General features: G+C 38.3%; 3 non-coding genes across 3 annotated transcripts; 2 read left to right on the top strand and 1 right to left on the bottom strand.

Annotated features, from left to right (window-relative positions):
• Positions 1-2,035: 2,035 nt before the first annotated feature.
• Positions 2,036-2,142, bottom strand: LOC120254935. The gene has a single exon (XR_005534822.1). It is a non-coding gene; the product is annotated as a small nucleolar RNA R71 (small nucleolar RNA).
• Positions 2,143-9,017: 6,875 nt separating this feature from the next.
• LOC120254936 lies at positions 9,018-9,124 on the top strand. Its single transcript, XR_005534823.1, has one exon. It is a non-coding gene; the product is annotated as a small nucleolar RNA R71 (small nucleolar RNA).
• Positions 9,125-9,841: 717 nt separating this feature from the next.
• Positions 9,842-9,948, top strand: LOC120254934. Its single transcript, XR_005534821.1, has one exon. It is a non-coding gene; the product is annotated as a small nucleolar RNA R71 (small nucleolar RNA).
• The last annotated feature ends 3,729 nt before the right edge of the window (positions 9,949-13,677 follow it).

The raw sequence follows: 13,677 nt of genomic DNA, 5'->3' as shown, positions 1-13,677 counted from the left end.
GAAACATCCTAGGGCACAAAAGAGCACGACCGTGCTTCCAAGAAAACATGCACTGTGCTTAATCATTATCCCAAATAAGAAAATAGCATGGAAGCATGGTTTCTAGTCCTAACATCATGAATCGAGCATTCCAAAGCAAGTAAAGCATGGATACAAGGAATTCAAGAGATTTGCAAAGGCAAATGACAATTTAAAAGGACTAGAATCAAAGACGAGATCATACTTAATATATAGATTTTATTTATCTCATGATGAATTAAATGTGAATTATTTTGAATCAATTTTATTCATAATCTTATTGTTATTGTATTGTAGGAAAGAAAGAGAATGATTTGAAGGAAGAACACATTAAAAGCACAAAATTGGAGAAAAGAAGAGTAAAGTTTCAACAAAGAGTGAATAAACAAAACAAAAAATCTAGCGACTAGGCGCTACAACATTAAGAGGTGCAAAACAAAAACTATAGCGCCTAGGAGCTATATTCTTTGGCACCTAGGCGCTACCCCGATTTTAAGTTATAAAAGAGGCTAGGGTTTGAGATGAAAATTGGAGGAGAATTTTGGAGATCAAAAGGCCGGTAGCGAAGATTCGGCGAGGATTCATCGTCAAGCTTTAGTTTTTAGTTATTATTTATTTATTTGATTATGAACCTTGTTAATATGTCAAAATTTCTAATTATTATGTTCTACACATCTTTTCTAGGGCTATGATGTACCTAGACTATGACAACCTAGATTCATCTTTGTTTAATTTAATTGATGCTTGTTTCAAGATTATGTTGGATATTTGAATCTATGCTTAATGCTTGTGATTGCTTGATCACCAATTGCATGATTAGTAATTTGATCTGAGACTGAGAAATGATAATTAAATTAGGTCTTGGTTTAAATATCATACAATCATCATAAGATAGAGATATTTATGAGATTGTATGCATCACTATAAATTTCTAGAGTTTAATGTGTTCCATAGATTTACAGTTATCTCAGAGATGATGTTAACTTATCTAATGGAATATGCTATTGATGCTTGAGAAAGATCAATATGTAATTTAGGAAAATTTGACGACAACATAAGAAATAAACATTAATTGATTGAACTAGACGATCTAGGTAGAATTAGTCTAGGTGAGCTCGGAAACCCTAGAATCTTTTCCCACTGATTTCTTATCATTTGAATCTCTCTCTAGTCCTTAAATTATATTTTCTAAATTAAATATTTTAAATCTCATTAATCAAGCAGATTAGGGTTAGTAATTTTGGCAATTAATAAACTCAATCCTCGTGGGACGATGCTCTCTTATCATTATATTACTTGTTTACGATAAAGTACACTTGCACTATAAAAATCACCCAATAAGTTTTTGGTGCTATTGCCCGGGATTGTGTTCTTTATTAATATCAAGATGAAAAAAACTCTGGTTTTACTTCATAATTTATTATTCTTGATTTTTTTTTTTTTATCAAAATTGTTAATTTGAATGTGAAAATTTAGTACTGAAAGTCTCATACTTTAGATGCTGAAATAGAATGTATGTGTCGCATGAATAAGAAGGAGAAGAGACTTAACAAATAATTAATATCCAGAAGGTATGGATAATCCTGAGAAAGCAAGAGCTAGGGGTAATGCACCAGCAAATGAGAAAGTAATTAATAATCCAATGGTGGTCAATCAACCAATGGTTTTACGTGATTACGCAGTGCCATCAACTGGCATTCAACTTGCAATTAGGCGGCCATTAATTCAAGCAAACAACTTTGAGCTGAAACCATGACTCTTCAAATGATTCAAGCAATCCAGTTCAGTGGGCTACCTAATGAAGACCCAAATCTTCATATTACAAACTTTCTTGAAGTTTATGATACAGTTAAGTATAATGGAGTGGACGATGAAGTTGTTCACCTGCATCTATTTCCTCTCTCTAAGTGACAAAGCAAGAAACTGGTTGAATTCATTGCCACTAGATTCCATTGATACATGGGATGATCTAGTTCAAAAATTCTTGGACAAATTCTTTCCACCAACCAAAACAGCAAAGATGCGGATTGAAATCAACAATTTTTCACAATACCAAGGCAAGACTTTATATGAGGCATGGGATAGATACAAGGAATTACTAAGGAAATGTCCTCATCATAGGTTACATAAGTGGATGTAGATTCAAAACTTTTACCAAGGCTTAAATAGCACCACTGTAACACTAGTGAATGTATTTGCAGGTGGAGCTTTAATGAAAAAAAACTATAGATGAGGCGTATGAGTTATTAGAAGATATGGTTGCTAACAACTATCAATGGCCTAATGAGAAAAACATGCTGAGGAAGGTGGCTGGAGTACATGAGGTATATGCCATTACCAACCTTTCAGCCCAAATAGCAACTCTCTAAAGGCCATTACAGAATAGTAATTTGGCAACAAATGCTGTAACTACTACATCTCTTGCTTGTGAAATGTGTAATGGGCCTCATCAAACCTTTGAATGTCCAGTTGGCAGTTTGTTTGTAAATAATCGTAGAGCAAGCTCAATATGTAGGGAATTTCAATAGGCAACAAGATAACCCCCACTCCAACAAGTACAATACAGGATGGCGGAATCATCCTAACTTATCTTGGAAAAATAACTCAACCATGCCTGAATAAAGCAATCCACCACAAGAAAAGAAAATAAATATGGAAGAAGCAATGGCTCAGTTGGTGACAACTCACATGCAGTTCATGAATGAAACTCGCACTACTCTACAAAATCAGTCTACACAAATAAGGAATTTGGAGGCTCAGTTAAGTGAAATGGTGGGTAAGTTGACTAAGAGACAACAAGTAAACTTACCTAGCACATTTGAGGTAAATTTGAGAAGAAGTGCTAATGAACAATACAATGCAGCCACTTCGAGGAGTGGAAAGGAATTGAAGACCCCAGAGAAAAAGTCAGAGTCTGTAGATTAGAAGCATGATAAAGGAAACCTAGAATACAACAAGTCTGAAGTTCAGATTCAAGCATCATTACTGCAAGATAGATTTACCAAAATTCCTTTTCCTCGGTGCCTGAAGAAGAACAATTTTGACAAGAAGTTTGCTAAATTCTTGGATGTATTCAAGAAGCTTCACATTAATAGAAGAAGACAAAGATATACCAATTATACTAGGAAGACCATTTTTGGCTACTAAGAAAGCGATTATTGATGTGCAAAAAGGGGAACTACGTCTTTGGGTCCAAGAGGAAGAAGTGACTTTCAACATGTTTGATGGTATAAAATATCCTCAAGCAAGTGATTGTTGCTTTTGTATTAATGAGAAAAATCTTTTGTAATTGAATGGGTTCAATGAGTTTCGGAATGAAGCCAATAAATATGCTATAATTTATAAAAAATGAACAAAAGTTGGCCATGAAAAATTCAAGCCAAAGTGGTGTGGACCGTTTACCATCAATAAGATGTTACCATTTGGTGTCGCAAAAGTCACTCATCGGGAGAAAGGAACTTTCAAAGTTAATAGGTAGTGGTTGAAGCCATATTTTGGATAGAGCTTTGATAAGGGCAAAAAGAAAATCATCTTGAACCCAACATGGAAGAGGAGTTATCGGGTTGAGGATGTTAAACCAAGCGCTAGTTGGGAGGCTACCCATGCTTTTTTAACATTTTATTTAATTTTGTTATTTTTTTCTTATGTGTTCTTATTTTATTTTATTTTATTTATTAGTATTTTGTTAGAGGCTTAATTTGAACATGGAACCCAATGCACTTTAGTCCCCATCGGCTCAAACCTTCCAAGAACATCCACCACCAAATGATGATAGTGAAGAGGACGATAGTTGTAACATTTAGGGGAGTTTTTACTCTTATTTTATGACTTTTAGTTATTTATTTATTTATTTCTCTTTGCTCACATTGAGGACAATATGTTCTTCTAAGTTTGGTGGTGTGGTGTTGCTTAAAAAAAAGTTAGTTAGTTGAAGGTTCATTTGGTTTGTGGAACAATGATAGCCTATGATAAAAATTGTAGTGACTTTCTAAACCATGAAAAATAATAGTTGTCTCTATCTTTTGGCAATAGTGCTTATGTTGCTCTATTTTTGGTTCCTTCACATTCTTAGCACACCCAATTATGCTTACTAAGTTGTCCAAATACTTAGAGATCATTTATGTAAATTAGGAGATTACTAAAGCCTTGAAAGGCCATAGAGTTAGTTAGTTGAGTCATTTTGTTAAAAAAAAAAGGAACAGAAAGAGCTACCACCTTTGATGTGTGAAGCCATTTCTGAAAAAGTCAGATACTAAGTATGCCCTAATGAGAGGAAAGGCTACCTCAAAAGATGCGTGAAAGATAATGTTCTAAAAAAATGATGAAGAAGTGAAAAAAAGCAACAAAATATATATAAGTAAATAAGTTTGGGGGTTCAATTAGAGGTTAGGTGAGTTCTTATTTTTGCATAAACCAATAAGGGTTTGATAAGTGTCTAAATGTATGTATTTTATTATATGTATTTTATACACTTAACATGTATTTTGTTAGAAATTGATGCCCATTTTGTGCTTAATAGAGTGTTATTTTTCTTTATTTGGCATGGAGAAGCCACGGAGAACACAAGGATACGATTAGGGCAAAAAAGAGAAGAAACCAAGTTATAATACTGTAGCGGATACTGTAGCAAATGCTATAGCCCAATTCGCGCCCCATACGGCCCCCATACAATCCATATACTCTGGGGGTATAAAAGCACACTTTTAGGGCAAGAAAAGGGTCCTTTAGCCATCACTTGGAGAGGAGAAGAAGAAGAAAGAAGAAATATCTTTGAGGTGACGTTCTAGGTCTAGAAAAGGAGGCAAGAGCTTCATCATCAAAGGGAGAGATCTATCACCAAGGAAGGAAGGATCAAGGACCGTGAAGCAGCCTTCGGCTAGGGGAAGCGTCATTCGGCACTTTTTGGACAGGGAAAACGTCATTTGGCCAGATCTCCACTTCTTTCCTCATCATTTTGACTGTCATCCATGAAATCTATTTATGCTTTTCTTTACTTTGTTGTTCTTAATTGTATGATGCCACACTAGACACCCAAGGCCACCAAATGTTGGTGAACCTTGGGGGGGTTTGTCATGTATTTTGGATGATTTTTACTTGATTGCAATGCTTGGGTTGATTTATGATTTAGTTCATTGTTCTTCATGCCAAGACTACCCAATGGAGAGATCCGTAGTTCTTTATTAGATCATTAATGAACTAAAAGGGGTTTGCTTATATCAATATGCTGAGAAATTGGATGGCGGTGACCCTCCGATCTATAAGGGTAAACTTAGGTTAAGTGTACCCTTATCTTGGGATCTTCTTGTACTTATTGCAATCATAGGAATGTTGTTTAGGGAGAAATTCCAATCAACATTGGTATGAGATTAGGGTTCAATCGCCGAGAAATTGAAGTTGATCTAATCTAAAGATCCTTCGGTCTAAATCACCCTTGCTATCTTTTCTTATTCATCCATGTATCATGATGACCCTTCAAGGGGATCCACATCCATAGGCCTTTGCATTTTACTGTAGCTCTGTAATCTCTTTCTTTGTTCTTTAATTCGTATTGCCATTTTATACTTATTTTCTTGCATCTAGTAGAGTAAACTCTCTTGTTTAAGATATTAGGATAGATAGTAGGCGATGAAGCGAGTAATAATAGATCTTTAGCCCCAAGGAATATGATCCTCGTGTCTTTACCCGAGGTATTACTTAGCGATCCCGTACACTTGCGGGGAGCACATCAAGTTTTTGGCGCCGTTGCCGGGGAGCCAAATAAGGAATTCTAGAAAACTTCTAGCTTATTGCTCTAGCTATTTTCTTATTTTTATTTGTTTTTTTATTCCTTTTCTTTTTATTTCTTTTCTTTTGATCCTAACTCTCTACTATCTTTCTTGATTTTGCAAGGTGTTGTGCATGACACGTACAAATCCATCAAACTTAATTACACCGGATAGTGAAATTGAAAGAACCTTGTGTCGAAGACTAAGAGAAGTTGGCGAAGGCTCAAGTGAACAAAATATTGAAATTGAGGATAGAGAATCATCAATCATGACCGAAGAAATTAAGGATAGAGGACAAAGCATGGGTGTGCTTTTCTAGAAACATCCTAGGGCACAAAAGAGCACAGTCGTGCTTCCAAGGAAATGCACCCTTGCTTAATCATTGTCTCAAACAAGAAAATAGCATGGAAGCATGGTTTCTAGTCCTAACATTATGAATCGAGCATTTCAAAGCAACTAAATCATAGATACAAGGAATTCAAGAGATTTTCAAGGTAAATAACAATTTAAAAGGACTCGAATCGAAGACGAGATCATACCTTTGCTCGAGGAAGAGAAAGAACAGATGAGAGAGAAACCAACAGAGAATAGCTCCAAAAATCGGGCAAGAAAACCAAAATCTGATAAAAAATGAGAGACAAAGGCTTAAGGGAAAGAACAAAGACAACAGACCACACCGGCGGTCAGAAATAAAAAGAGAAGAATGGAAAGGGAACAGTCACAAGGAAGCACGCTCGAGAAGCACAATCGTGGTAGGCGATTGTGCTTATCCATTTAGAAAGAAAATGCCCTAAAAGAGTATGATCATGCTTGTGACCATGCTTAAAGATGTGATTTTCACTAGAAAAATTCACAAAAGGCAAAGAGAAGAGCATGACCCTACAAGGACTAGCCTTTTTTGCGATTGAAAGCACAGGCTGGAACACAGGCAAGAGCACACCCATGCTTGCCTCTTTTTCCAGAATTCCACAACTCCTGAGAACTGCATGGCCATAAGCATGACCATGCTTGACCTAGAAATTCAGGGAAGTTGCAGAGCAAAACAAATTCACTCCTCAACAACCACTAACTTAAAAATAGAGCTTTGAAATGCAACCATGAACAACTTTGTGCCCAAATTTACCCAAACTGAATGGAAAACCAAATCCGAAAACAATAAACACCCAAATATAGAAAAAAGAACAAATGACAACAAAACATAACCAAGAGGGGGAAAACAATGAACACAACTAAGAGAACACTTGGGTTGCCTCCCAAGAAGTGCTTGTTTAACATCACAAGTTTGACATACCTTCCAACGCTTAAGGGGGATCACAGAATCGTTTGCCCCCATCATTTCTTGTAGCATAAACAAATGAATAAGGGGTTAATGTTTCAATTAAGCAAATTTTCACCCTCACTTAAAACTAAAAGACATGTGAAAGCCTTAGGGGTGGGTGGTGGACTATTTTTCTTCTTGTTAGTGGCGACGTTCTTCCACCTTTTCTTGTTCAGAGAGGCCTTGTGCTCGACTAACTTAGGTATTTTCTCTTGATCTTCAATGTCATCTTGGTGGCAAATCTCCTCCACTATTCCATTGGGAGGTTCTTCTTCATTCAGTAATTCAAATAATCCATCCCTCATCCATGTGTCCTACACAAAATCATCAATCATGTCTACTACATAACACATGTCATCAGAGTCAATAGAGTGGCGCATTGCATCTCGCAACTTAAATACAACTTCTTCGTCCCCCATTCTCAAAACCATTCGACCATTTTTAACATCAATTAAAGCTTGTAAAGTTGCCAAAAATAGTAACCTTAGAATTAGAGGAACCTCAGCCTTGCCATTCAAATCTAGAATGATGAAATCCACTGGAAAGATGAATCGATCCACCTTTACTAGAATGTCTTCAATTATGCCCATTGGGTGGCGAACAGACCAATCGGCGAGTTGCTAAGTCATCTTTGTCAGTTTAAGCTCACCAAGGCCCAAATTTTGAAAGATCTTGTAGGGTATTAAATTAATTCTTACCTCAAGATCGGCAAGTTCCTTCTCATTTATCAATTACCCAATTATGCACGGGATGACGAAACCTTCCTGATCTTTTTCCTTCTTTGGGATTTTGTTGAAGATGATAGCGGAGCATTCCTCACTCAATGTAACAATGGCTACCTCCTCTATCTTCCTCTTGTTAGTCAACAATTCCTTGAAGAATTTTGCATAAAGAAGGCGTTTGAGCAAGGGCCTTAACAAATGGAACATTAATGTGCAAGGTTTTGAACATCTCAAGAAATTTCTTAAATTGTTCCTCTTGTTGGTCTTTCTTCACCTTACTAGGAGGTACACTAAGCTTTCCTTGATTTTTCCCTCTTTTTTTAGTTTCCTTAACATCCAAATCAAGAGGTTTATCTTCAATTTCTATCTCTTTATGTAGAGTAGGCTCTTTTTCAGCCTCTTGAACTGTAGAAGATGACAAATCCTTATCATTTCTCAATGTGACTGCCTTACGGGATTCCCATGGATTAACTTTTGTGTTGCTTGGAAGTAACCCTTGTGGATGTTCAACAAGTGTCTTGGTAATTTGCACCACTTGATGTTCTAAATTTTGTAGAGACGCTTGTTGATTTCTTAACAATTCTTCTTGCCCTGTAAGATGGACATCATTCACTTGAATGTACCTTGCTAACAAGGTTTCATGATTTAGCCCTTTTCCTTCTTGAAGTGGTTACATAGGAGGTAAAGGTTGAGGTTGTGATGGTCTAAACTGCCCTTGTGGTCCTTGCCCTAGTTGGCTCTATGTGAAATTAGGGAGGGTTTCTCCACCCCGTATTGTAGGTACCACAGTAAGGATTGTTCTAAAACCTGTTGTTTTGACCCACGTAATTAACTTATTCTATGCTAGCCTTTACATCAGAAAAAGGACACTAGCCCCTGCTTGACTACCCCAATATTCACAGCTAATGACGGGGGCTTGTGGTTGAACTTGCATTGTGCCTAATCTCTTTGATATGGCTTCCACCTGAGGCACCAATATGGCCAAGCCATCAATTTCCATAGATGCTAGCTGTCTTGACTGGCTTGTTCCTTTCGTATTTCCATTGATAACTATTATAAGTCATATCTTCAATCAAAGCTTGGGCGGCATTAGGCTATTTGCTACACAAAGAACCTCCGGCTGCTGCATCCAACATTTGCTTTGTCACCACATTCAACCTATTGTAAAAAATTTGAATCTGCATCCATTCCATGATCCCATATTGTGGACATTTTCTTAACAACTCCTTGTACCTTTCCCATGTATCATACAAGATCTTTGAAACCATCTGCTTGAAGAAGGAAATATCACTTCTCAACTTCGTGATCTTTACCAGTGGGAAATATCGGGTAAGGAATTTCTCTGCCAACTATGCCCATGTTAAGATTGACCCTTGTGGTAAGGAATTTATCCATTACTTGCCCCTTCTTCACACTAAGAATGGAAAGAGTCATAGGTGAATTGCATCCTCAAACACGTTGTTTGCCTTGAAAGTATCACAGATCTCCAAGAAACTTGCTAGATGAGTATATGGGCCTTCATCTTGAAACCCATCAAATTGGCACATCTATTGCACCATCTGTATAAAGTTGGGCTTCAACTCAAAGTTGTTAGCTGCTACAAGAGGGTGAATGATACTAGACTCTGTTCCCTGGCAATATAGTCGACATTCTCAATGGAAGCAACAGAGGAGCTAGTAATAGGACATTGGGTTGCACCATGCCCACCACCGCAAGTACTACAACTCAACACTGATTCTAGCCTCGAACTACTGCCCATAAGAAGACCAAGCTTTCGAGTTAACACATCAACCTTTGCGGCCAAGGCATCATTGATACTCACTTCATAAAGCCCAGCAGTCTTTTGTGAAGATCCCCTTGAGGCCCAATGTGATTCATTGCTCGCCATAGACTCAAGTAATTGCTCGGCCTCATCGGGATACTTGTTACTAAGGGAACCACCCGCTGCGGCATCAATAAGTTGGCGAGTAGCATAATTCAGCCCGTTGTAAATGATTTGTACTCACATCCATGAGGCAAAACCATGATGGGGGCACCTTCTAAGGAGATCCTTGAATCTCTCATAGGCTTCAAACAATGTTTCAGACTCCCCTTGTTTAAAGGCTGAAATTTCTTGCCTCAATTTCGCCGCTTTGCTTTGGCGGAAAATACCTCCCAAGGAATTTGTCAACCATATCCTTCCATGTTTTTATAGACGCCGGAGACAATGATGTAAGCCAATGATAAGCTCCATCTCTCAAACTGAATGGAAATAGTCTCAAATGGATAGCATCGTTCGACATCCCATTAATCATGAATGTAGAGCAAATTTGGAGGAACTGGGAAAGGTGGTCATGTGCATCTTCATTTGCAAGACCATTGAATTAAACCGAGTTCTGGACAATGCCGATTGTCCTTGCTTTAATTTCAAAGTTGTTGGATGCCACGGATGGTGCTTGAACACTAAACTCATCACCCATGAATTGGGGTCTTTCATACTCGGATAGAGTGCATCGCTCTTCGGCCATGATTGAAGACTCTCTATCCTCAATTTCAATGTTCTGTGTACCCGACCCTTCACCAACTTCTCTCAATCTACGATGTAAAGTTCTTTCAATCTCACTATCCGGCATAATCAAGGTCGATGGATTTGAACGTGTTATGCACAGTACCTTGCAAAACCAAGAAAGATGATAGAAAGTTAAGATCAAAGGAAAAGAAAAATAACAATAACAAATGAGTAAAGAATTGAATGGCTAGAGTAATAATCTAAAAGTTTCCTAGAATTCCTTAAGGTCCCCGGCAACGGCGCCAAAAACTTGATTGCTTCTCCGCAAGTGTATGGGATCGCCAAGTAATACCTTGTGTGAAGACACGAGGATCGTATTCCATGGGGCTAAGAATCTCCTATTACTCCTTCTCGAGCTATTATCTAGCCTAAGATCTCAAGTGAGGGAATTTACTCTACTAGGTGCAATTAAAACTAAAACAAGATTATCAACAAATTAGAGAGAACAAGCAATAAGCAAGCAAGAAACTCAATGTAATGCAAAGCCTTATGGATGCGGATCCCCTTGAGGGGTTATCATGAAACATGGATGATGAATAAAAGATGCAAGGGTAAAATGGACCATGAGTTTCCAAGATTACAACAACCCCAATTTCTCGGCGATTGAACCCTACTTAGCAGTAAGCCTACTCTTCTTCGGCTTAAACCTACATGGAGGGCTACCAAACACCCGATTTCTCGGCATGATGATACAAAGTATCCCCTTCTAATCCATTCATGATCTAATACATGCGAGCAAGTCACATCTGCATGCATCACTCATAAAAGAGCTACCGATTTCTCCTTAATGTAGCACTTAGCATGAAAACAATGGATTAAATCTCAAAATTACCCAAGCATGGATTTAACAAGTAATCATCCAAAATACATGATAAAACCCCCCAAGGTTCACCAACACCCGGTGGCCTTGGGGGTCTAGTGTGTCATCATCCCACAACAAGCAATACAATCAAGTGAAACACAAAAGAAAAGCATAAGTGACACTCCCTAGATGAAATGGTGGAGGAGGAGGTAGAATATATGACCAATGACGCTTCCCCCACCAAAGGAATGCCGAATGACGCTTCCTCTAGCTGCGGATCTCCTTCCTTCCAATCGTGGTAGATCTCCCCTTGAATGATGTTGCCTCCTTGCCTTGAGAGTCTTGGACCTTGGCATTGAATGATCTCCTAGCTTCCTTGCCCTTCTTCTCCTTCCCAAGGCCGCCCAAAGCCTCTCAAGTGGTCTCCCAAAATAAGCCCAGGAAAAAGCCCTTTGTTCTGCCCTAAAAGTTAGTATTTATACCCCTCCATGACATACGGGCCGTATAGGGGTCGTATGGGGGTCGGATAGCACTCAAAAACCCTAGATTCGCGTTTCATAGGGGGTGCATACGGAATCGTATATTGGGTAGTATGGAAATCTGGGCAAACAACTCCAAATCATTCCGCTGCTACAGTGCATATGGCCCCCATACTGGGTAGTATGGGGGGTGGTATGAAATTCCTGTTTTCTTGTCTTTTCGCCTAAATGATATCTTCTTGTTCTCCATGGCTTCCTTATGCCCTACAAAGCAAATAGTAGATGATTAAGCGTAAAACGAGCATCAAACCTCACAAAATACATGCAAAGTGAATACGATATATATATGAAAACACCTACATTTAGACACTTATCAATACTAGACTCCGTTCCTTCCAAGTTTGGCCTTGCATAGCCTAAGATACTTCTCTGTTCATTCCTGACCACTTGTTCATCCTGTTCGACCTCAGTATTGATTTCTACTGACCTTGTTTCTTTGAGATTCACTTGTCTTAATCTTCTGTGTAAAGTTCTTTCTAATTCTAGATCAAAGCTTGCAAATGGAGATGAGGAACTTCCTCGGGTCATACAAGAGTACCTGCAAAACAATTTAAGAAAAACAAAAATTAAACCCAAAAGATAAATTAAAGAATGAAATACATACAAAAGTAAAAAAATGGTCAGATTACTAAAAATGTAAACTTTCTCAAGAGTTACCAATCCCCGGCAATGGTGCCAAAAACTTGATATGGCCTTTGCATTAACCACAAGAGCAAGGGTCGTATAAGTAATAAAGTATACCCGAACGAGTCAGGTGGTCAAGTTCATAGAGACGGGTATAGCTCTAGATACTTGTTCAATTTCTAATATCTAGCAGACTCAATAAATTGGTTGAAGTCTAGTTTAAAGCAATTAAAGAAATGCAGAAAGAGAAACAAAAGAGAGACATGGTTTGGGTTGAAAAGATAGTAGTGGAAAGGGCAATGCCTCGGATTAATCCCCTTGATATATGTACTAACTAGACAATGATTAAATGTACATCTCCTTTGACTGTGGTGACCACCTATGGAGGGTTAGATAACGTACGACCTCACTCAAGGCTCAGAAAGGGCTCAACCCCTTCCCTAATGTATGTTCTAGCTAAATGGGTCATTTAATCACCATCTAGACAGTGGATAAGCAACTAAGGTTAGCATGCTTCTTAACTGCAATTGCAACTATGGAGAACATGCACGCCAAATCAATGCTTACTCAAATAGCATCAATTCTCACGTTGAGTTTTGCAACATACAAACATCAAGGTAATCAACACAAAGATGAACAACCAAGATAACCAAATGGGAGGCCACAAGAAAACTCAATAATCAAAGCAACTAACTCAATACATCAAAAGTCAAGGTTCAAAATCTGGGCATCGAATGATGGTTAGCCCCTCATGGTTCTATAATGCATCAAATAAAAGCAATAAGAGAAAGAAATGCTATCCATACAACTCCCTTCTTGCTTCACAATCCTTATCGGAGAGTGATCTATGATGATCTTGCCAGCATTCCTCCATTCCCATGAGGATCGCTCCACTTAGATCCAGTCCTGAATGGTGTTAAGCTCTTTCCTAGCCCTTATCTCCAGAAAAGATGAAGAAGATCCCCTCAAAACCTAAATTTAGGGCTTAAAAATACCATTCCCGATGCCAGCTTGGCCTTGCTCTTGAGTGTGCTTTCAATCTAGGGCTTAAAGATACATTCGGAACTTGGCCTTGCTCTTGAGTTGATTGTATCCCAACCTGAAAATGCTTTTTGCATGTGCTTCAAGAGCGCACTGGTGCTAGGAGCCTTGGAACCATGCTCTTTTCTCTGTAAAAATAGCAGTAAAGTGCGCAGGTATAAGCAAGCCAGTGCTTTCTGTCTGTGCTTCAAGAGCACGATGGTGCTAGGGGTAGTGAAACCGTGCTCTTTAGTTTGCTCAAGTTCCAATGAAGTGTACAGGCATAAGCATGCCCGTGCTTTTTGATCGTACTTCCAAGTT

This window comes from Dioscorea cayenensis, unplaced genomic scaffold (genome assembly GCF_009730915.1).
Source record: "Dioscorea cayenensis subsp. rotundata cultivar TDr96_F1 unplaced genomic scaffold, TDr96_F1_v2_PseudoChromosome.rev07_lg8_w22 25.fasta BLBR01000751.1, whole genome shotgun sequence".
NCBI lineage: Eukaryota > Viridiplantae > Streptophyta > Magnoliopsida > Dioscoreales > Dioscoreaceae > Dioscorea > Dioscorea cayenensis.
Note: the sequence above shows the minus strand (reverse complement) of the source record. Positions and strands in the feature narration are given on the sequence as shown.